Source organism: Orbicella faveolata, unplaced genomic scaffold, assembly GCF_042242905.1.
Source record: "Orbicella faveolata isolate gen_17 unplaced genomic scaffold, um_ofav_v1 contig_4, whole genome shotgun sequence".
NCBI lineage: Eukaryota > Metazoa > Cnidaria > Anthozoa > Scleractinia > Merulinidae > Orbicella > Orbicella faveolata.
In genome coordinates, this window is record NW_028301569.1 from 7,186,031 (window position 1) to 7,190,000 (window position 3,970).

Below are 3,970 nucleotides of genomic sequence, written 5' to 3' on the forward strand. Positions count from 1 at the left end.
TAATTCATGACCTAGAAGTAGAAAAGGTATTAATCGAAATGAAATGAATGATTTTTACAGACACGCTTTGTTGAAACTTTAACCGAAAGTGGCCTGGTTAGTTCTTTTCTTGTAAGTTTTTTCTTAGTAAAAAAGCCTCAACCTTAGTATTTTTTTTCTTGATATTACTAAACTAAGGGCTGAACTTTACAGGGATACTAAGATTTCACGATATAAAACATGGGCATGGAAAATATGCGGTCTGAAAAACAGGCCATTTCCGGTTGCTTCCCATGTGCCTCAAATAGGACCAAGTTGTGATAACAGCCACGGCCTAACGAAAGATTCCTGTGAGCTAATGTTTTCACCCATAAACGCCTAAGAATAGTGCATTACAAATATGGTTTTGGTTTTGTCTGAAATCAATTGCACGTTGCTAAAAGAGAGATTGAAAACTGGCCAAAATTACACTGAAAATCAGCCTGGCTTCCCTCAGAGTTACCCCAATAACGCCCTTTGCTTGTGGAGAGTGGGCTTGGCAAGAGGCTCAACGCTGAATATCACTTTCATGGAATTTCACACAGAGCCTTGATAAGTCAATGAAATTACAGTGACACGCATTTGGAAAGTAAAAGGGGAGCGATGAGACTTGAAACTTTCTGCTTCTCCCGGTTACTTGCCCTTCGCCAGTGGCTACTCCTTTTGTGCCTCTAAACTTGCTAGCTTTTTTCAGTTCAATTTTCAATTCTCTCCCCAACCAAGCTAAGCGGTTCAAGCGTATCCCACCCTAGAAGTTAGTAATTCGTTTCACTTTGTTTAGGGTTGACCGGCGTTTGTAATATCACTTATTTTTAGTGTTCAATTTTAGATCCTACCAACGCCATTGTCCTACAATTGGGGTGCAAGCGTTCTCTTTCCTTTCTATAGTTTTCACGAGCCTTTTCTGTTTGTTAAGGTTTTTCGTTGCCAAGTAAGCAACTGTCAAGTGAGTCCTGAAGCATCGACTGCTCACAGGCTTTGTACTAAGTTCGTGCAAGATCTTGGATTCGAGAACTGGATATGAGTTGTCGGAAAGGCAAAATCATGACGTCATAGCAGAATCATGACGTCATAGCGAAATAATGACGTCATCACAAAGTCATGACGTCATAGCTAAGTAGAAAGAGAACGTAGGTCTAGACTGTGATGAGTTCAAATCAGCTTACAATTGTCGTTTCTTTCCTTGTTATGGAATTTCCCGGTTTGATGGAATCAATAAAAGATCTTGTCAGTTTTCTCATGGTTGATTATTTTCTTCCCAGCTGTGATATCCTCGAAATTCGAAATGGATCGTCTAGCAAATTTTTTAGTGGTGATTTAACACCTTCTACGTTACAACGACGGCCTACGATAACAACACAGTTATCACGATAGACTTCTCCTCTGACAGCTCTGCAAACGAGAAGGGCTTCATGGGATATTACACCATTACGAGGCCACCAGCACGTGAGTGTTGATCCTTAGTTGACCAACATCGAATTTCTTCTTACATTATGCATACATTGTCAAGGGGATAGGTTATGAGAGTGAAGAGAATCATCAACTGTGTGAAGGGATATAGTCTTGATTTGGCAATAAACTCTCAAAACTGACTGACAATGTACGAGGATTAGCAATTAGAGTCGGGGTTTTAAGGATAGAAATATCAACCTTGAACCTTTCCTCCCTCATCCTAATAGTGAGTCAAGCGTTCTTAAAACTCTGTCGTTTATTTGTTTATAGGATATTTTGTTAATATGAACTGATGCTGGCTACACTTTCAAACTAACACAAGCTACATATACTGAACTCATATCGTGTTTAATTTAAATGGTTAATTAATTTATTTTCGTGTGTGTTGCCTCTAGCTATACCGACACCAACATCAACATCCGCGACACCAACGCCAACAACCACCCATTATTGGTAAGTTAAAATATATATTCCTCTTACTAACCGAGTTCGAGGGCCGTACCGTAAGTTACGGACCGAGTTTTTGCCCATCGATTTATGGCCCAAGCGCGAAGCGCGCGATCCATTAATCGAAGGGGAAAACGAGGATCCGTAACTTACAGTACGGACCGAGAAGACGCGGTTAGCAAGATATTTATTATATCTCTACTGTGTCTAACGGGCTCGGGAACGATTTCTATTCACGCGGAACGGCTTCAAATTTCTGACGCACCTTGAAAGCAAAACGACTCAATTTGAAATCATTGTTAAGTGACTCTTAGGTCGTTAGTAGGTTTTAATGCGCAATTTTAGAAGTAAAAGAAAGTTTTAAACTTTTACTTGCTAAAAAAGTTACGAAAACTTGGCGATAAATCACGAAACATTTTGGCAACAAAAACAGTTATAAAATTTAGCGGGCCGTACAGGAGAATACGGCCCGTTAAATTAACCAAACACAGCGCGCGTACTAACTGAGAGATAATAAAAGCTCTTAAATGTTCCTTATCGCATTTTCCCATGTGTAGCGCGGGAGATGTTTGATAATATAAAACAGGGAGATAATCAATCTCCAGCCAGGAATTTTACAATTTCCATGTTCGATTTCTAGAGTGTTGTTTTCGGTAATGATTGAGAACCCACTGCTTCATAAAACCGGGTAGAAGGGTGACGAAGTTTAATTATTTAACGTCTCCTGCTTCTCGATATATATATTGGTTTAAGTGTTATGAGTAACATTCTCAATCATCTTACTCTAAATAAAAACTGTAATAGCCTTTCTTCAGCTTTTGGTTTGGGGCGCGCGACTACTAATTGTTGAATCTGATCTGGCATAAGCAAAACCAAAGTTACTAGAGTTACAATTGAGCAGCTCAAGCCTAAATCGGAGAACCATTAAACTCTCTCCAACGCTTCTCATCCATATTACTTAAATATTGCTTGGAAACTCTATAAACAAATACCATCAAATCCGCCCTCCACCACCCCCCATCAAGTTTACATGTAGACACGTTCTTCGTCGAAGTATCTTTTCCTCCTACGAACTAAACTAACGAAAACGTTTCCCCAAAACCAATTAGAATCCAGCTATTTTGCCTTCTATATTACAAAGGAAATCATAAAGCGCGTATTTGGCATTTTTTGTCCTGTCTGTCAGGGTGTGGTGGAATATTGGATGGCTCACGAGGGTCATTTATGTCTCCTGGATATCCGAGGTATTACTCCAACAACTTAAACTGCGTCTGGACTTCGCAAATCCCCGCTGATGGTTATCTGAGGCTCAAGTTTATAGCGTTCCATACAGAGCAGTGGTAAGCTTTTTTCATAAGTAGGATTAATAATTTACAGTGCGTAAAAGTTCTCTATTTTTCCGCGTTTTTTGAGTTTGTTAAGTAGTTTAACCATCTTAATTTTTTCGGGCCTGAAATCGATTTCACATGTTTGCACATCAGAAAGCAGTTTCATTTTACGTCTCAGTCACATCAATTAATTGTTTTCAAGCCCCTGATGCCACTTTTATCTTTTCTAGTTCATGACTTCGGTTTCGCATTTTCCAACACTTAAACCAAGTTTTATCTTCCCTGCTTTTGGCACAGCTCTTTTCACCGGTTCTAACATTTCGTCATGTTTAATATACGTTGAATATTCTCCCGCCCTTGACACTGCTGGGGCAGATACACGATTTTACAGAAGAGGGTTCAAGATACAGACGGTCGAAGGTATTACCTAGTAGGTGGGTGAGGGGGCATTCTCCCTCGCAAAAGTTTTAAAATTGAGATCCTCGAAAATGGGAGTTCTGGCAATCCTAACCCTTTCCCTAAGTTAGTGTATGGTCTTATGTTTCATATTTTTAATTTTGGGGGTTCGACGGAGGCCCCAGCTCAGAAAATTCCCCTCCCAAGAACCACCGCCAGACACTGGTTTTACCTTTACTCGTACAATTTTTCTTGCAGTTAGGACTTCGTTGAGTTGCTTGATAGTGCAGGACAGAGAATAGAAGTGCTCCGTGGTTATAAGCCTTTAT